At 39.0% G+C, this 20,308-nt stretch overlaps 1 pseudogene; it reads right to left on the bottom strand.

Moving 5' to 3' along the window:
- Positions 1-9,509: 9,509 nt before the first annotated feature.
- LOC129684892 (homeobox protein Hox-B13-like) lies at positions 9,510-10,265 on the bottom strand (annotated as a pseudogene).
- Between the last annotated feature and the right edge of the window lie 10,043 nt (positions 10,266-20,308).

Raw genomic sequence — 20,308 nt, forward strand, 5'->3', positions numbered from 1 at the left:
ATCAATCTGGCACTTTCTCAGACAATTACAAATAGCACTTCCTCAAGACTCAGCCATACCACTCCTTGGCATATATCCAGAAGAGGCTCAAGTACACAATTAGGACAATTGCTCAACCATGTTTGTAGCAGCTTTATTTGTAATAGCCAGAAGTTGGAAACAAACCAAATGCCCCTCAACTGAAGAATGGATGCAGAAATTGTGATACATCTACACAACGGAATATTACTCCGCAATGAAAAATAAGGAAATCAGGGATTTCATCTTAATTAACAATCTCTGAATCTCTGAATTTCTGAATCTTCTGTAAGACAAAGGACACACCATTCTGAGAAAATAAGGTCCTGCAGAAAGGGAAAATTGCTGGGAGCTATGCAGGAGGAAGAGTCAAAGAGATTTAGTACTCATGGAATACAGCACATTGTTTAGCACAACCACACAGGGGACTATGTGTTCTGAGGACTTGGTGCAGTTGTGGAGTTTTGCTCTCCTTGTTGCCTTCGTAGTTATCACATCCCTCTAAGGGGCTTCCAGCCCCTCACTGCAATATCATTGACACAATAATAGTGATTAATTTCTTCCAAGCATTGCTGCTGGAACAGAATTATGATTCATCCACCATCTTCATAAAGGACTTAGAGACATAAATTGGAAGCAATGTTCATCACCCTTAAAAAGAATTTTGAGTTGTAGATTGTTAGAAAAGATAGGTTAAGATGATTTTGCTAGTGGCTTTGATGTAGATAATCTTAGGAAGCAGTTTGAAGTTCGGAAATGAGCACTTAATAGTTGTGCTAGAGATTTTTTTGAGGTCAGGGAACAATAGCAACAGCACCCCAACTATTCCTAGCTACCTCTCTTGATAAAGCTGGGCTGGTGGTCAGAGTAATGATTAATTTCTTGTACCCATTTTCATCCTCAGCTTCCTGTTCTGATTTAATGAAAAGATTGTCAATGATTAGATGTGCACCCTGAGGATTTAAAGTGGAAATGACCTCTCTCTCAGCTCTCTTACCTCCCACTCATGTTCTCCCTCCAACTGATCCCCACCTCATTCCCCTACCCAACACTGCCCCCACCCAGTTCTCTCTCTTCATTCACTTCCAATGTCTATTATTATTACCCCTCCTGTGGAAGGTTCATGCATCCTCCCTTCGGCCATTCTTGTTACTCACCTTCTTTAGCTCTGTGGATCGTAGAGTGGTTATCCTGTGTTTTACTGATAATATACATTTTTAAAGTTTAACTAGTTTATTCAATTTACATTCCAATTGTAGCCCTTTCTTCCTCTCTCTCTCTCTTCCTTTTCCCCCTTTCCTCTCCCCTCCCCTTCAGAAAAAGGTAGCTCCTCTCCCAGCACATCAAGTCACATCAGGACTGTGAACATCCATCCTCGTCCTTGGTGGCCTGGCAGGACAGCCCCACCAGGGAGATGTGATTGAAATGCAGGTAAAAAATATTGTCAGAGAAAGTCCTAGCTCCCCATACCAGGGAACCCACATGAAGACCAAGCTGCCTAACAGGTACATATGTGCAGGAGGGTTAGGTCCAGTCCTTACATGGTCCTGGATTGATCCTTCAGTATCCACAAGCCCCACTGGGCACAGGATAGTTCTGTTGGTCTTTTTTTGTGGAGTGGCTGTCCCTTCCAATCCTTCTATCCTTCCCACCATTCTTCCACAAAGCTCCCTGGGCTCTGCCCAGTATTTGGCTGTGAGTCTCAGCATCTGTTTTTATCTATTGTTGGGAGGAGCCTCTCAGATGACAGCTGTTTTAGTCTCCCACCTGCGTGCATAGCTGAGTACAGTTAGTAGTGTCAGAGGATGGTTCTCTCTCATGGTATGACAAGGGATTGGATGGACTTTTCCTTAATATCTGCTCTATCTTTATCCCTGCACATCTTGGAGGGAGGGAAAACTTTGGTTCAAAGTTTTTGTGGATGGGTCGGTGTTCTCCACCTTCCACTAAGAGTCCTGCCTGGTTAGAGCATGACCTCTTCAGTCTCTATGTCCCTACTACTAGGTGTTTCAGCTAGTCACCTCCATAACCTCCTAGGCACCTACCCTGTCATAGGTCTCCAACTTGTTCCAAAGATGTCCCTATGGCTTCTCTTCTCTCTACCCTCTGTTCTATAAACCCCTGCTCTTTCCACCTTCCTTTCCCTTAGCCCTCCCTCTCCTATGCTGTTTAATCTATTCAAGCACCTCCTCTGTTCTGTTTCTGCTTCTCAGCGAGATTCAAGCATCCTCTGTTGGACCCTCCTTGTTACTTAGCTTCTTTGGATCTATGAATTATAGTATGGTTATCCTGTACTATATGGCTAATATCCATGTATAAGTGAATACATAACACATGTATCATTCTGTGTCTGAGTTATCTCACTCAGGATAATATTTTCTAGTTCTGTCCTTCTGCTTGCAAATTTCAAGACTTACTTGTTTTTAACAGAGGAGTAGAATTTCTTTGTGTAAATGTACTATATTTTCTTTATACATTGTTCAGCTGAGGGACATTAGGTTGTTTCCAGTTTCTGGCTATAACGAATAAAGCTGCTATTAGCATAGCTGAGCAGCTGTCCTTGTAGTATGGTGGAATATCTTTTGGGTATATGCTTAGGAGTGGTATAGCTGGTTATTGAGGAAGAACTATTCCCAATTTTCTGAGAAAGCACCAGACTGATTTCCAAAGTGGTTGTGCAAGTTTGCACTCCCAATAGCTATGCTCCACTTACTCACCAGCATGCACTATTGTGTGAAGTGTTGATCTTAGGCATTCTGATGGGTATAAGATGGAATCTCAGAAATGGGATAGGCTCCTGGGATATAATATATAGGGGTTTCTCTAGATGACACTTCTAGCATCACGGGATATAAAGACTGAAGTCTCCATCTCCTATATCTAGTCAGGACTTCCAGTGAAGGAAATGGGACACCAACCCACTCATAAAACCTCCAACCCAAATTTGTCTTTCTTACAAGAAGTGTGGGGATAAACATGGAGCAGAGATTGAAGGAAGAGCCAAACAATGACTGGCCCAACTTGAAACTTACCCCATGAGAGAGAGAGTCAACTCCGGACACTCTTAATGATATTCTGCTATGCTTTTACACAGGAGACTAGCATAACTGTCCTCTGAGAAGCTTCACTGAGAAGCAGATCGAAACAGATGCAGAGACCCACAGCAAAACCTTAGGCAGAGTTTGGAAAGTCTTATGAAGAGTTGGGTGAAGGATAGAAGGACCTGGAGGGGACAAGAACTCCATTACAAAACCAACACAGTCAACTAATTGAGGACCATGGGAGCTCCCAGAGACTGAACCACCAACCAAAGAGTATACATTGACTGGATCTATGTCTCCTACACATATGTAACTGATGTATAGCTTGGTCTTCATGAGGGTCCCCTAGCCATTAAAGCAGGGGCCATCTCTAACATGGACTCTGTTGCCTGCTTTTTATTCACATTTCCCTAGGTAAAATGCCTTGTTGGATTTCAGTGGAAGAGGATGTGCTTAGTCCTGATGGGACTTGATGTACCAAGGTGGGTTTAGGGTTGGGGGAGGCTACAGTTTTCTGAGGAGAAGGGGAGGAGGACAGGGAAAGAGAATGGGAGGGCAGGTTTGGAAGGAGAGGAGAGAGGGGGCTGTAATAAGAATGTAAAGTGAGAATAAATAAAAAAAATTAAGACCACTAAAAGTAGAAATGACTGTTTCTCATATAAGAGTTTAGATTTGTGATTTTTAAAAGATTTTTAAGATTATCTTTTAATATAAATAATGAAATAATTGAGTCTTTGTCTGTCACCACAAATTGCAGCATGCCACTAACAGAAACTGGCTGAGAAAATTACCTTGCTTGCTTACACCTTGTTAATCTATAATAAGTTGCTTAGTTACAAATGTTTGTGGGTGCTTGAGAATGATTTGTTTTTCATCCATAAAAAGCATTTATTCATGTGAGGATATTGGGATATACACATTGTAATCATTCACTAGGAAAAAAAAAGAATGTAATGACATTGTAGTTTTTAATCTATTTGAGAGGTTTTGCTGGAATAAATAAGCCATGGGAGGAAAAAAATAAAGTTGTTGGAGCTTTGCTCCATCGACACAATTATATATGTGTATGTATATATGTATATATGTATATATATATATATTTATATATATATGTACAATTGGTTGGAGTTTGCTCCATTCATCTAATTTGTGTATATTATGTATATATGTGTATATATATATATATATATATATATATATATATATATACACACATATATATAAAGTTTTTGGAGCTTGTTAGTATTTGTTTCATCCATCAGGTGTGTGTGGGTATATGTGTATGTATGTGTGTGTATATGTGTCTATGTGTATACATGTATGTCTTTTTACCCCCTAAATAAGAGAGAACCTGTTTGACATTAAAAAAAGATTCCTGTATTTTGCCGACCCTATGCTTTCCTCTTCATATCTTGATGTGTCAAAGCTGAACTTAGACAAATGGAAGAATATCCACACCCCAATAAACTAATATTCACTGTATATAAAGAACTCAAGAAACTAGATACAAAAAAACAAAACAAAACCCCAAACCCACCAAATACTCACATTTAATAAGCGGTACAGGGGTACAGATGTAAACAGAATTCTCAACAAAGAGATGACAAATAGCTGAGAAACAAAGAAATTTTCAAAATGTAAATTAAAATAAATTTGAGATTTCTTCTTAAACATGTCAGAATGGCGAAGATCAATAACACAAGTGACAGCTCACGCTGGCAAGGATATGGAGCAAAGGGAGCACTTCCTCTGTTGCTCATGGAAGTATAAACTTGTACAGCCACTGGGTAAATCTATATGGTGGTTCCACAGAAAATTGGGAATTGATCAATATCAACACCCAGGTATACCACTCTTGGGCATATATTCAAAATATACTTACACCAGGAGGACACTTGTTCCATTATGTTAACTGAGGTTTTATTTATAATAGCCAAAAGCTAGAAACAAGCTAGATATCTCTCAATTAAGAAATGGATAAATACAAAAGCAGATGCTGAAACTTATGGCCAACCTTTGGGCAGAGTGTAGGGAATCTTATGAAAGAAGTGGGAAATAGTAAGACCTGGAGTGGACAGGAGCTCCACAAGGAGATCAACTGAACCAAAAAAAATCTGGGCACAGAAGGTGTTTTCTGAGACTGATACTCCAACCAAGGACCATTCATGGAGATAACTAGAACCCCTGCACAGATGTAGCCCATGTGTCCAAATGGCTTCCATAATAATGGGAACAGACTGTCTCTGACATGAACTGATTGGCCTGCTCTTTGATCAACTCCCCCTGAGTGCGGAGCACCCTTGCCAGGCCACAGAGGAAGACAATGCAGCCACTCCTGATGAGATCTGATAGACTAGGATCAGAAGGAAGGGGAGGAAGACCTCCCCTATCAGTGTACTCAGGGAGGGGCATGGGTGGAGAAGAAAGAGGAAGGGTGGGATTGGGAGGGGAGGAGGGAAGGAGCTACAGGGGGATACAAAGTGAATAAATTGTAATTAATAAAAATAAAAATTAAAAAAGGATAAATAAAATATGGTACATTTACACAAAGAAGTATTAGTCAGCTGTTTAAATAAAATAACATCATTAAATTTGCAGGAAAGTGGATTGAAATAGAAAAATGTATCCTGAGTGAGGTAACCCAGAAAGACAAATACGGTATGTACTCAGTTATAAGTGGATATTAGCTGATAAATAAAAGATAATCTACAGACCTGTAGAGACTAAGAATCAAGCAGGTCTCAAGGAGGAAGGGAATAGATGGATCTCCCTGGGAAGGGGAAATAGATAATTTTAGGTGGACTGGTGCTGGGTGGGGATGAGAACAGGAGGGAATCAGGAACTGTGGGGATGGGATGGAGGGAGAGAGTATGCAGAGAGATGGCTTAAATTGGGGAGCATTTGAGGAGGGTGTGGAAAAAAGTGCAGTAGAATCTTCCTGGAATCTATGGGGGAGGTCCTAGTGAGGATTCCTAGTAATTGGGAAAAAAAAAAAAGGAATCTCAACTGGACATCTCTTTTAGCCAGGCAAGGCTCTCAATGGCAGGACAGAGTTGCATTGGGTTGAGCTGTTGGCCAAGAGAGTACCACGAAGATCTCCCCCCAACCCTCCTCCTGCAGCCAAACCTAGGCAAATACTAGGACAGAGGGTTGCTCTCTGAAAACAGACATCTAGGTCCTATTGCCAAAACAGCATACACACAGCTCATTGGACAAGGTGAGGTAAAGCTGGTGGCTGAATGAAGCCTTAATCTGAATGTTCTTGTCATTTTAGTGAAGGAAGGCACTCGGCAGGCTATGGAAAGAGAAACCTGGACACCAATCCAACTGCTAAACCCTTGATCTACAATATGTCCTGTCTGTAAGATATGCTTGGACAATAGTGGCACAGAAACTTGTGGGGGTGACAAACCAATCTCTGATTTAACTTGAGGTCCACTCCAGGAGAGGGAGCTCATACTGAACAGTCCTTGGATGGCAAGGTACTGGAGACTGGATAGTCTAGAGACCTAGGGTAGAACTAAATACACCTTGTCTAAAAAAACAAAAAAACAAACAAACAAAAGTGATGATTTCTAGTGATATTCTGCTATTCTATAGACTAGTCCCATGTTCAGTCATTATCAGAAAGGGATAGGAGCTGATGCAGAGACAAAGCCAGACATTTTGCAGAGATAAGGTCTAAATTGAAAGTCTCCCTAGGGTTTCTCCCCTTGGAGATGAGAGTACTATAGAAAAGAGAGTAAAGATGGTCATAGTCAAAGGGGGTTTGGAACACTAGGAGAACATGACCGACTGAATCAACTAAGCATTGCTCATATAAGCTCTCAAGGATTGATCTGAGTATCACGGGGACCTGCATGTGTCTGCACCAGATCCTCTACCTATACGTTATAGCCCTTAACTTGATGTTTTTGTGGGACTCCTAACATTGGGAATAGGTGTGTCTCTAACTCTTTTACCTGCTCTTGCAACTCTTTTCCTCCTTGTTGGGTTTGCCTTGTCCAGCCTCCATATGAGACCTCGTCTTACTGTATTTTAGTTTGTCACTTTCACAATTTTTATTTTTATATTAATTACAGTCTATTCATTTTGTATCACAGCTGTAGCTCCCTCTTTTATTCCCTTCCAATCCCACCTTCCCCATCTCATCACATCCCATGCCTCTCTCCAAGTCCACTGATAAGAGAGGTCCTCCTCCCCTTCTACCTGACCCTAGCCTATCAGGTCACATCAGGACTGGCTGCATTGTCTTCCTCTGTGGCCTGATAAGGATGCTCTCCCATCAAGGAAAGGTGAACAAAGAGCCAGACACTGAGTTTATGCCAGAGACAGTCTCTGTTCCCCTCACTAGGGGACCCCTGCACAAATGTAGCCGATGGCAGCTCAGTATCCAAATTTGTCCCTTTTGATTGCTGTCTTTTGGATGTCTGCTCTTTTCCCAAGGGAAAAAAGGGAGAATGGATCTGGAAAAGACTGGAGATGGAAAGAGCTGGGAGAGTGAAAGTGGGGGAAACAATCTATTTTCAATTAAAAAAAAAAAAACCAACAACAAACACCCTACATTTTGAGGCACCTATATTCTTGACATGTATCACCATCAACATTTTTATTCTGTTTTCTGAGGTAGGAATGACACATAAAAATCATTACTACTTGCTTAATTAAAAGTAATGGATTTAGAGTGAAATGGACTTACCTCAGAATATGCAGTACAGAAATTTCAAAAGCAAGTTTGTGAATCACTGAAGTGTATTGCGATATTGTACATTGTTTTTAGTGGCTGTTGTTCATATAATAAAACACCTTCAAATAGGGCAATAACACAAACTGATGAGATTATCATTTGTGGTGTCCCTTACAGAGCTTCCACCTCCCAGGGAGCCTTTGTTTTTATAGGCAACGGGGCTGCTATGGCACACTGATTTCTAAAGCACTCAGATTGCCTCTTCTGCCCTCAGGAAAACAGTTGCCTGCTGTAGTACATAAATACTGAAAGCACAACTCTCTTGGTAAAATACCTGACCAGCATGAATCGAGGGGTACCTGCAACCTGCTCCAAAAAAGCTCACCTCCAACAGCTCTCAGATAAGGGCTCCCAGAGAGCATGGCTGTATGCCCTGTGGTTTCAGTAATTTTTGCCACTTAGGGAACATAGCCTTTGTCAGATGTTTGCAGCTTTTTATATTGGTTTGACATACAATAGAATGCCATTAATGTCATCATTGCCCTTCAAGTTTCAGGGAGAATGCAATTTCCAGTAAATTTGTTTATTTCTAAATCAAGGTGAGTTGAAAGAATTGTCTCTTTTCTTGAGTATTGAAACCAGCAGCTTGAGGCATATATATTAATTTATATGTATATACATTATATATATATATATGTATATAATATTCTTGGCTGTATACAGAAGTAGGGATAATTAATTTAACACCAATTTTTCCACATAGTTCTCATTTGCAGGCTTATGTGTGCCCCTTGCTATAATATTAGGGTATTTCTACATAGTGTTTCCTAAAAGTTACAAAATGCAGGTTATAAGACAAATTGTGCAACTTTGTCTATTCTATTAAGAGCTTGGGCAACCTGAGTATTATCTAACACATTTATGTTAATCATTTATCTTATTTCTGTCTTTTGTTTTCTTCCAAATTTATTCACAATCTGCTCAACTCAGGAAAGCAATGCCTAAAAGTTCTACAGAGCTACAGCTGGGCCCTGGGGGCCCAGAAGAGACTGATACCCATGCATGAAGAGGACATAAAACCTCTGCTCAGATATAGCCCATAGATTCAGCCTCCAAATGGGGTCCCTTCAGAGGAGCATGGGCTGTCTCTGGCATGAACTCAGTGTCAGGCTCTCTGATCATCTCCCCTTGGGAGATACAGCCTTGCCAGGCCACAGAGGAAGATTATGCAGACAGACCTGATGAGACCTGATAGGCTAGGGTCAGACAGAAAGGGAGGAGGACCTCCCTATCAGTGGACTAGGGGAGGAGATGAGGGAGGGAGGGTGGGTGGGATTGAGAGGAGATGAAAGAGGGCGCCACAACCGGGACACAAAGTGAATAAATTGTAATAAATAAATAAATAAATAAATAAATAAATAAATAAATAAATAAATAAATAAATAGATAATTTTTAAAAGGATAAATTAAAAAAAGAATATGAGACTAATTTTCATGGCAAGTAATACTGGTTATAAGATTATCACCACTGTCAGGATGGATTATTATGACTGACATATGTTCTCTGGAATACTGGTGAAGGGACTGGAATTTCAGGCTTCATACTCCTGCTGCATGAGGGATAGTCTAGAATGTAGCCTGCTAAACGTGTCTCGCATCTCCTGGGGTTCCCCATGCCAGTCCTCTACCAGTTCTGGCCCTGACAGGCTTCCAGTTCTCCTGGATAAACCCTCTCTCCCTGCCCCGCCCAACCCTTCTGGCGCTCATTGGGTACTGCTAGTGTTGACCTTAGCAGGAACCTTTTTCTCCTTCACCTGGATGGTAATCTGACATTCAGAGAGGCTGGTGGCTGCTGAGATCTTGTGCATCTTGTCCTTGGTGATGAACTTACTTGCCACATACTCCCACTCCAGCTCTGCTACTGCCCCTCGCTGTAAGGAATGCAGTTTATTGTGCCCACTGTGGAAGGCACAGCCACATGGAGAGGGCTGGGTACTGAGCTCTACCAAAGCTGTAACTGTCCACTTGAAGCAGAGAGTCCTGGCTAGGCTCCCTGGGGATTCCCAGGGTCTTCACCCCACACACATTCAAGTAACTTGCCATAGGCTGGAAAGGTTCTCGGTAGGCCACATAGAAGGCAAACTCGGTGGTATGGCTGGGATACTCCTCCCAGGCACTGGACTTTCCAAGGATTAGGTAACCAGGATCGCCATCTGGGCACAGCAGGGTTTTAGTGAGCTCCTGGACACTCGGCAAGAGTAGTACCCACCTCAGAAGTAGCCATAAAGCCCAGGAGCTGAAGATCCCCCCAGGGGCACCCCAGGACAAGGGTGGCCCTGGTTTGGTGGCTCTGCAGAGCTGGAAGATTCAGGGGATAATAGCTGAGTCAGTTTCAGCACTGGTATTTCAGGATGGCTAACCAGTGGGAAGCGGGCAACTAGATTCAGATCTCCTCCTGCTCCCAACAAGCCTTGGGTAGGTATAATTACCAGGGTCCATGGGGACAGCAACCATCTCATGGGGAATCAGGGTGAGGAGTCTATGGGGCAGCCAGCTTGCTCTCACCACCCATGCCTGGGGACTTGTAAGGTTTTATTTTTTTTTCCTTATTTCTGTTTCTGTTCGTTTGTTTTTGTTTGCTTTTCTTAAAGATTTCACATGTGAACATTTTATTTACCTTATTTTCTGCGTCCTTTCTCCTGATTCCTCACAGTCATGACCCTTATTCTTTAGTTATTATCCTTACATACACCTCCACATATAAATTTATATACATGTATTCCTTTACATTTAAACATGTATAAAATGCTCGGTTCATTTAGTGTTTTACGAATGTGTTTAGACTTGGCTGTGTAGGGCTGGATCACCTATCAGGGGCTTGCCCCTAGTGCTGACTGAGTCTCTCTCTCCCTGAAGCCCTTAATTGCTGTTAGCTGTTCAACTTGGTGTAAGGACTTGTGAGATTTCCCCACTATCTCCATTGGTGGTGTCATTTTTCAGGTCTTAGTTAGACAACTATATTGTTGGTTTGTCATAGATATTCCTTTCCTGTCATACATAGAAGACACAATCTCACAACAAATGCCCTGATCCTATGTCTCTTACAGTCTTGCTGACAACTCTTCTGAGCTCTCTGAGCAGTCAGAATACGGGTGTGCTGTGAATACAGCAACTGTTATTGCCAGAACTCTGCAATTAGTTGCTTTATGCACTTTGACTCCACAATTAGTTGCTTTATGCACTTTGACAAATTGTGTCTTTTTGTAATTTTCATCATTTTTGTTATTAAAAGAAGTGTCTTTGACAATGACAGAGAGCTACACGTGTCTGAAGCTTTAAGTATTTCATATACAGTCAGACATTAGCTTAGGGAAGTGGCTACAACAGTAGAATCTTTGACTTTCAAGTCTAGATCCTTGGCTTCACAGGCCATGGTAGGGGGCTAAATTTACCATTTCAGATGTGAATTTCTTGTTATTGAGCACCTGTTAAGTCCAGTTAGATAGTTATTAATTACCTTTACTTTTTATCATATCACACTATGTTAATGAGAAAGCAGAAATAGACTTGGAGAGATCACCAGATTCTTGAATCTTTTTAGTTGTATAATTAAATATAGCATATATATATATATATATACATACACACATGTATATACCTTACATATAACAAATACAGCATATTTTCCTTATAGTCTACTCTGCCGTTTATTCACAAACTGAGAGAAGTAAAGAATGTTTTTGCTATACTCTCTTGGTGATTTTTTAAAAGAAGACAAGAATATAGCATTGCATACCCTTGAATTCTCCTTCCCCAAACAAAACCTGGCATTTCAGACAGACTCACTAGATAATTAAAATGCAAGTTATGAGGAATCTTCTGGGGACACACAAAAAGGATTAAATCACATTGTTACACTCTGGGGAGTCATATATAAGTCCCTATATCTATTGGTAACTGCTTATATATCTAAGGTGTAAAAGGGGTGCTAAAAATTCCATTTGTCTAGAATTCTGTTTACGTTTTTTCATTTTAATTATAGTTTATTTACTTTGTATCCCCCCTCTAGTTTCCTTCCTCCTCTTCTCCCAACCCCTCCCTTCCTCCCCCTTCTCCACACACTCCCCTCCCCAAGTCCACTGATAGGGGAGGGTTTCTCTTTTCTTCCTTCTGATCCTAGTCTGTTAGGCCTCATCAGGAGTGGCTGCATTGTCTTCCTCTGTGGCCTGGTAAGGCTGCTCCCTTCTCAGGGGGAGGCGATCAAAGAGCAGGCCAATCAGATTATGTCAGAGGCAGTCCCTCTTCCCATTTCTATGTAACCGACTTGGACACTGAACTGCCATGGGCTACATCTGTGCAGGGGTTCTAGGTTGTCTCTATGCATGGAACTTGTTTGGAGTATGAGTCTCAGGAAAGACCCCTGTGCTCAAATTTTTTGGTTCTGTTGCTCTCCTTGTGGACCTCCTGTCCTCTCCAGCTCTTACTATTATTTCCCACCTCTTTCATAAGATTCCCTGTATTCTGCCCAAAGTTTGGCCATAAGTCTCAACATCTGCTTTGATAGTCTGCAGGGCAGAGCTTTTCAGAGGCCCTCTGTGGGAGGCTCCTAACTTGTTTCCTGTTTTCTTCTTCTTCTGGTGTCCATCCTCTTTATCTTTCAGAGTGGGGATTGAGCATTTTAGCCAGCTGATAAACACCTTCAGCAAAGTGGTAGGTTACAAAATTAACTCAAAAAAATCAGTAGCCCTCCTGTATACAAAAGACAAAAGAGCTGAGAAAGAAATTGAGGAAACAACACCCTTCACAATAGCCACAAAAGACATAAAGTACCTTGGTGTGACCCTAACCAAGCAAGTCAAAGACTTGTATAAAAAAAAATTTCAAGTCTCTGAAGAAAGAATTAGAAGAAGATACCAGAAGATGGAAAGATCTACCACGCTCATGGCTGTTTATGTTTTTTTGTTTGTTTGTTTTTAATTTGTAATTTCTTTTTTTTCTTTTTTTATTGTTTGTTATTATTAGTTACATTTTATTAACTCTGTATCCCAGCTGTATCCCACTCTCTTATTCCCTTCCAATCCCACCCTCCCTCCCTCAGCTTCTCCCTGCCCCTTTCCAAGTCCATGGAATGGGGAGGACCTCCTCCCCTTTATGTTTTTTAAAAGCATCAAAATAGTGAATTGATGTTGTATAGTGATATTATCTTTGATTTATTGTTTCTGAAGTACATTTTACTTGATTCTTCTGTTGTGTAAATGAGTGAGAAATTCTCATCTAATGTTAAATAAAATAAATAGAATAACTTGCATTGTTTTAAGCTTTCAGGGTAAGTTTTTAGATCATATGAATTTTCTGGTAGTACACTTTATGTTTTATTCTTGCCTTCTCAAAGTTTCTTGATAGAAAGTAAAAGGAAAGGCTTTAGATTTGAGAGATGAAATAAACTCTAATTACAATTATTTAGTCAAACAAAATTGAAACAAAAATATTAGAGGACTTATTCATATGGAGAACTGGTAATTCATTGACAAAATTTAGAACATATTGCCAAGGTATGAAAAAAGAAAGAATACTGGACAGACAATTTCCAACATGAAATGCAAAAATATTAATTACCAACATTTGTAAAATGCTTTCAACTTAATGACATTTTCTCTCAATTATCTCATTTGATTTTCACACAGTCCACATAATTGGGAGGTGTTGAACAACTTTCTAATGACTCTATGTCCCATGATCTTTTTATTCCTAAGCTAATTGGCAAAATGTCCTGAAGTGCTTGGCAGTATCTTTTGTGTTAAATCCCCACCTGGACATATTCAGTTTCCAGAAGTTCCACAGACTCCATGTAAACAGTAGCTTTATGCAGTTAGTTCCCCAAATCTTGCCAACTACAGAGAACAGTGTTGTGATCAGTCCAAACACATCCCATATAATGAAAAGGCGATATTCAATTGAGTATTCGCTGGTAGGGACTGCTATAGTGCTAACATTTTTTTATAACATGAAAACAAATAACAAAGAAAGTGCCTACCGTTGATTGTCAACCATGCAGCAATTTCTTCACCCTTCTACATAAAAAAAGAGCACAAGCTTACAACAATTAAGAAATGTTGTTTTCTACAGAACTAATTTTCTAGATGAAGTCATGGCTGTTGATGTTATTATTAGATAGCTTGTCACCTAAAATACTTGTCAGAAGAATTTAAATTTAGTTTGCAGGTGTTAGAAGAATATGTTATTTAAAGGTACAGTTTAGTGTGATGATGTCTTCTATAAACATTTAGGTCACTTTCCCCCATTGACAAAAATAGTTTATATTGTTTGCCCAGGAATGTATAACTGTGGAACTGATGTCACTGTGGGTCTGAAGATTTGATCCTCAAATAGAAAATTTCCTTTCAGGTTATTTAGTAGCCTGCTATTTTCTGGATGTTGGCAAGTTAATTTTATAATATTATGTTTGGTGCTTTTTTATATATTTCTGCATGGTTCCTTAAAAGGAATAATGAAATTTATAGGGAAAGCATAGAATCAGAGTCAATTCCTCAAGATTTTGTACCTTAATTTAATAGAAAAGGACCAACAGTTACTGTGGGCAATCAGTTTGACTTTCAACTTGTTTATTGAAAACAGAGATTAAGTATTTGGTCCTTCCATTCCAAGTCTTGGACTTAGTACCAAAAAAGCTGCAAAGATAAAGAATAGCCCTCAAAATTGCTTATAACATTTTTAAGTTATGTTGATCCTGCCATTTATAAGCCGTCTGGAAGGCTGAACTAAACAGTATAATGAACAGTTGTTATGCCAAATTTGTAGACTCTAAACTTAAGGATGATCTCAACAGAAGACACAAAACAACAAATCATGTGTGTGTTAACCTACTTCAGCATATTTCATACACAGAACTTCACTGTCTGTGCAAACCTGAACATTACATGCATTCTTTCATTTGAGGTTCCTGTATCCAAGTGTTCAGATGTGAGTCCACATCCACTAGCACCTGTGGAAACTAGGAAAGTAAAAGAGGGCAATTGACAGAGTGGAATGAGGAACTTATAAAGAGGGGGAATTTCAGGGTGCAAGTGATCTGAATGGAGAAATGAGAAAAATGGTTGAGGGGTGTTATAATAGGGAAGGGGATGGGAATAAATATAGAGGTAGCCATAAGGGTAAAGCAGCAGACATCGGAAAAGTCAAAAGAAATCACATGAACTACTGAAAAATGCACTTGGTACACCTTAGTAAGTTCATACTTATATAGTTTAAAGAAAAGTTCCATCTGACAGCCAAAGGACATCTAACAAAACTCCATCATTAAGCATGAGAAGCTCTCTTTTGAGTGATTGGTAAGGATTGTCCATGAAACTTAAAGTGTTAGACTATTCACATTGCCTTGATTATCCCTAGAGGTCGAACATAAATACTTATTGATGAAGATACTATACACTTTAGATACAAGAACAAGAGTTCCCCAAGCTGTAACTGACCCGAAAGTCTTCTCCTTGAGGACTATTTTTTTATTATTATTATTTTTATGGTACCAGAAGATGCCAGGCAAGTTTCCAATGGAGGGAATCAATCAACCGGCCTATCCATCTATGATTCTCATGAATCACAACAGTAACCAGAACTACAGGGTAACCCAAGGGTATAATAGTGGCACATGTACCTTGATTCTAACCAATATCTCTTTAATTTGAATTACTAACAAGAATATCATGGCTGGTATTGAAAATCTAATCAATTATGGCTAGTGAAGTTATGGATCTTGGAGAAGAATCTACAACCTGTGTTTTAATGAAACAATAATTTATAATTACAGTCTAAATATTTGTTGTAATGCTCAAAGATAAGTCCTTATGCTTACACATAACTGTACTTCTCATTCCTCAAGAAAACTTTGCTTTCTGAACAAGCACAACATTAAAGAAAACTACAATCACTCAAACAATAGTTTCAGAACCTAGTTCCAATGAATCTGTGTAGAGTGAAACTCTCACACCTAATGCTCAAAAATCATTAGGGAACTGGGGGCAAAGACTGGAAGGGCCAGAGAAATCCGGAGTTTGCTGTGAGATTTTGTCTTCTGGGAATGTTAGAAGTCACAACCATAGTCTCAGCAACATGACTGCCTAATCATGACCTGAACAGGAACACCAAAAGGCATTTGTTACCATGAACAGGGAGTAAAGGTATGGAAAACCAAGATACTATAACTATACACAAAGAATTAAGACAATTAATGTTTGGAGTGTGAGGGAGTGTTCCCAGACACACGGCACACCAATAAGTTATCTGATAGCAAAAGGGAAGTCCTAAAAACATACATATCAGAAAATTATACAGACTGAACAGGTTGTATTTATATGTTTAGGCACACAAACACACACTCAGGTAAGGATAATTAATGAAAAAATCCCTAAATTATATTAAAAAATCAATAGGTGTATATCTAATGTGGGAGGACTTGGGAGGAAAAAAAGAAAAGCAGAAAAGGTATAATCATCTTATAATCTCAAAGATAAAAGAAATATATGAAAATAACTAAAATATATTTATTGTATGTGTACTAGCGTATTCCTACATTCGTGTGTGTGCTGCATGTGTACCTGAAGCCTGCAGAAATGAAAACATGTTGTCTGATCCCCTGGAACTGAAGCTCCTGGCAGTTATATGTTGATATGTGTGTTCTTGAACTTGAACCCCAGGTCCTATACAAGAACAGTACGGGCTCTGAACTCCTGAATCATCTCTCTATCCCAGTAAAGAAATATTTTATTATTATTATTATTAATTACACTTTATTCATTTTGTATTCCCCCATAAGCCCCTCCCTCCTCCCCTCCCAGTCCCACCCTCCCCCCCTTTCTGCATGCATGCCCCTCCGCAAGTCCACTGATAGGGGAGGTCCTCCTCTCCTTCTTACTGATCTTAGTCTATCAGTTCTCATCAGAAGTGGCTGCATTGTCAGGGTTCTAGGTTATCTCCACGGATAGTCCTTGGTTGGAGTATGAGTCTCTGGGAAGTTCCCCCAGTAAAGAAATAATTTTTAAGAGAATGAAAATGATGTAGTCACATCTCAAAGGAAGATGTAGAAATGGTAGTCTGATAAACTAAAGAACAACAAAACTCTTAACTTTCAAATTACTATGGAAATAAAAATTAAAACTATAATAAGATGTCACTGAACTCTAAGCAAGCATTATTAAAGGGTAAATACAGCTATCAGAAAGAACATAGGAAAAAGACAAAATTTGTGCAATTTAGAGAAAATTGCAATTAGTATAGAATTTATAGAAAATAATATATGAATTATAATGATATGATTTGTACATTGATTTAGAAGAAATAAACTCAATACACTGAAGAAATAGCTATGTCCTTATGTTAATTGTAGCTTCATTTACAATACTCAAAATGTGGAATCAATCTAAGTAATAAACAACTAAAAAGGAGGGGAGGGATATATGCATTGAAATGCCATTCAGCCTTGCAAAAGAAGGGAATTTTATTATTTGTGACACTTGAGCGAATATTGGAGGCATTATGCTAAGTAAAACAATCCAGGCAAAGGAAGACAAATTCCAAGTCATTGTCAAATGTCACAAATTTTCAGAGAGTCAGGAGATGTATTGTGTCATGTTCTAACAATAGTGAATGGTAATAAATAATGTATTTGAAAATATTGAAGAAAATATTGAGATACTACAAGAGGGTAGCTGAGCGCATGAATTGCTGCATAGCTTAATGATGATGACTTTGTCATTTCATAGCATATACGTATCCCCAAGTATCATGTTGTGTACTTTAAAAATACATACAAGTTAGTGACCCTTAATAAAACTAGAATGAAAAGTGCTATAAACAGCAGTCGGATGGATGCAAGTAAAACTGAAGGTTACTGTCATTCACTTTGTAACTTTTCCCAAGCTATTTTTGTTTGCCTAAACCTGGAAGTATATTAACCTTAATTACCAAACCATATCCTCTTATCTTTAGAAAGGGTTTAGAAAATAAAGTCCAACAACCTCAGAAATAGAAACTATTTTAGGAAATATTTATGAATAATGCATTTTAAAATACCACTTTTCCAATCCTATTTTACGTAGGAGACTACAACAATAGCCCTCCTCTAATCACTGTTCCTTTAAATTCATTTAAATTCCATGACGCATCAGAGCAACAAGATTTGACTCACTTTTATTCTGCTCTGTTAAGGCTTCAAAAACACAATGGTGGGATTATTAGTCACTTTTTTTTCCATTGCTTTGATAAAATATCCAAACTAATTTAAGAGAGAAAGAAATTATGTTGGCTGATATTTTCAGGGTACATCCTACACCATGCCAAAGAGGGTATAGGAGCAAGTTGGGCCCTAGCAACAGATGGATGGACTTGAGTCTTGTGTTCTCTTTACATTGTAGTAGAACAGAAAGCTGACATTGAGTAGGAAATAGGTTGAGTTACAAATGACAAAGTCTGCCTCTTCTGTTAACCCACTTCTGGTAGACAAGGATCCAAAGTTCCAAACATTCTAACACATTGCCAGAAGATGGGGACCAAATATTTAGAAACATGTACCTGTGAGCAGAGGCTTAGAGAAGTGCCTCAACTGTTAAGAATAGTTGCTGATCTTCCGGAGGACCCTGGTTCAATTCGAAGCACCCACATGGTTACATGTGCTCATATCCTTCTATGAAGTCAGTTTCAGGGTCTCCTATGCTTTCTTTGGCCCTCTTGGACAACAGACATGCAAGTGGTACAAAGATAATGCAGGCAAAATGCCCATACACACAAAAAAAATAAAATAAAATAAAATAAAATAAAATAAAATAAATTATGAAAACTGTAAGAGTGGGTTATTAAATTCACCACTCTGCATATAGTTTCCAGATGACAAATCTAGGCTACAAATATGCTTGATATTGATATGTGCCCTCATCAGTACTATACAATCATTATTTATAAAGATTATATTAATTATGATCCCAAACTTGGTAAAAAGATGTCAAACCAGAAAAAGTATAAGGTATGTAACCATCCAATCCTAAAGGTTTACAAGTTTAGATTCTATATTTTTGTCCATATTTTTCCTCAAAATGTCCTGTCTGCTTTCAATTGGAAGGAAAATATGTTTTCATGTAGTTTTGAGACAACCACCACCACAGTTTGCATGAACACAAAAAGTGTATACACACTGCTGATGTTCCAGCAACTTTCTATCTTCCTTTTCTTTTTTTTTTTTTTAATTTTGTCAAACATCTACTTACCGTCTTTATTGATCATCCCTGGCTAATGCAAAACATTACCAAACTGAAAACCTGGACAGAAAAGACTGCACCTGGCAATCTGATAAAGTGCGACCAGCTGATTTGTTATAGTAACAGTAGCACACGACTGACACCAATGCTATGCCACCGGAATTCTCTGTAATGATATTGTCCTAAAAAGATGTTAAAAGGCTTTCTGTGATGGAAATACCCACCCTGTGCTACTACAGAATATGGAGTGTGTAAGAATCTCAGAGAAGGGAAAATGACATTTTCCAAGTACATTTGATCAAATGTTCTTTTTCTGAAAAATAGCCTCAATTAGACAAATTTCCATGTTTCTCTAACCAGGACTAGAAACACAATGCGAAGAAAGAATGGGTTAGACCGGGAATAGTGCAGCAGGGGCTTGAGAGCAAAGCAAACAAACGACAACAGAATCAGCCATCACAGAAGCAGGCGCTCTGAGACTGCCTGGTGGGAAACATCGCAAAGGTTCCTTCAAGCCTGGCTGATATGCAGTACATTTGGACAAGTATATATCGAAAATAACTTACTGTCTTAGAAAAATATTTATACCAGTAGTAAGAATGGGAATGTGTTATAGCAACAGACACTAAGCTGGTCAGAGGTTGACCTTTGATTAACCTTGAGGCTGATAGATTCTGACTTATTGTGGAATTCAACAAGTTTGGCAATCTTTGACTGGACCTCCAATCAGAGCACAGTGCATCTCTGTATTATTTTTGCCAGAATCTCGAATTTGGGCAGTGTCTTCAGTACCAAGTTTCATTTTAGGTCCCTTAGTCCATGTAGCTGCAGCTGACTCGATCTATATCGTTCAGAGGAAGGAAAACTGTACAGGGGTCTGAGGGCAAAATGAAATGTGTGGTCAGCCAACCTTGTTCATCTCTGTTTGTTTCTTTTTCTGTTGATTGTAGAAAGCCTTGAACATGTATCTTTGTACTAAAATAACATTGCTTCTTATTTGAAAGGCATTAATATCTTTGAGTCATTTGGCCCTAGTTGGCAGAAGAAATCAGAAGAAATGTATTGGTGAAAATGTTAAAAATAGTGGAATAATTTTAAGTTATATAGTATTCTACAGTGTTCCAAAGTAAAATTTTGAGAATTAGCAATATGGTTACTTATTATGAGCTGTTCTTTTATTTGCTTTAAGCAAGTGTATAAACTTGCCAAGTAGCTGCAAAGAAACAGAATTGACCATAATGAACTACAATAAAGACAAAGAGGTTGATAATAACCTATAATGCCAGTAGTAACTATAA

Source organism: Psammomys obesus, unplaced genomic scaffold (genome assembly GCF_907164565.1).
Source record: "Psammomys obesus unplaced genomic scaffold, mPsaObe1.curated_primary_1811, whole genome shotgun sequence".
In the NCBI taxonomy this organism is placed as follows: Eukaryota; Metazoa; Chordata; class Mammalia; order Rodentia; family Muridae; genus Psammomys; species Psammomys obesus.